Raw genomic sequence first — 816 nt, 5'->3', positions numbered from 1 at the left:
AAGAAGGACGGGGGGGTGGGGGGGGCGATGGCCTAAGGTTCCAGAGACATCTCTGTCCTTCAGGATAAACTCCAGGAGCACAAAAGGCATGAATTTCTTCAAGGACAAACATTTACCGAATAACCACTTGGAAAGCAGACAGGAAGTGCGCGCACACACACACACACACACACACACACACCTTTTGATCTCAAGCTCAGAGACTCACACTCCTGCCCCTCCCCAAAAGCACACAGGGAAGCATCCAAAGTTTTCACATGCAGCCGTGACCGGTGGCTCAGTTGCTTGGAGCTCCTCCTGCACAACAAAAGGCCACGGGTTCAATTCCGGTCGGTCGGGGGCACAAGGGAGGCAGCCAGTCGATGTTTCTCTCTCACATCGATGATGCCCCCCCGGCTCCCTAAAATCAATTTTTACAAGGTTTTCAGATGCCATCGCTTTTTTCATCACTAAGAAGAGGAAGGGGGGGGGGCGGCAAGGAGGAGAAAACGCCGGAGAAGCCATTACGGAGCAGGTGCAGTGGCTTGTGGCCGGGAAGACAACTCGCTCACGAAGCTGCCATCCTCTGGGATGGACACGGGGTGCACCATGTAAGTGATCCGGCAGCTAAAATGACCTCAACACCGGAGTCGCATGTTCGAGAAGACCTTCCCTAAGGAAGGCCAGAAGCTGGGGATAGTGGGGAGTAGGGTGGGGGCACATTATTCCGGACGAGTTTTCTTGGGGAGCACGATGCGCTGGCTCCGGCGTTAGGGGGCAGCAGGCGCGCGGAAAGGTGTTCGCCTCGGTTCCTCCTGGGCCGCAGGTGAGAGGGCT

Source organism: Myotis davidii, unplaced genomic scaffold, assembly GCF_000327345.1.
Source record: "Myotis davidii unplaced genomic scaffold, ASM32734v1 scaffold3, whole genome shotgun sequence".
Taxonomy (NCBI): domain Eukaryota; kingdom Metazoa; phylum Chordata; class Mammalia; order Chiroptera; family Vespertilionidae; genus Myotis; species Myotis davidii.
This window is presented reverse-complemented; position numbering follows the sequence as displayed.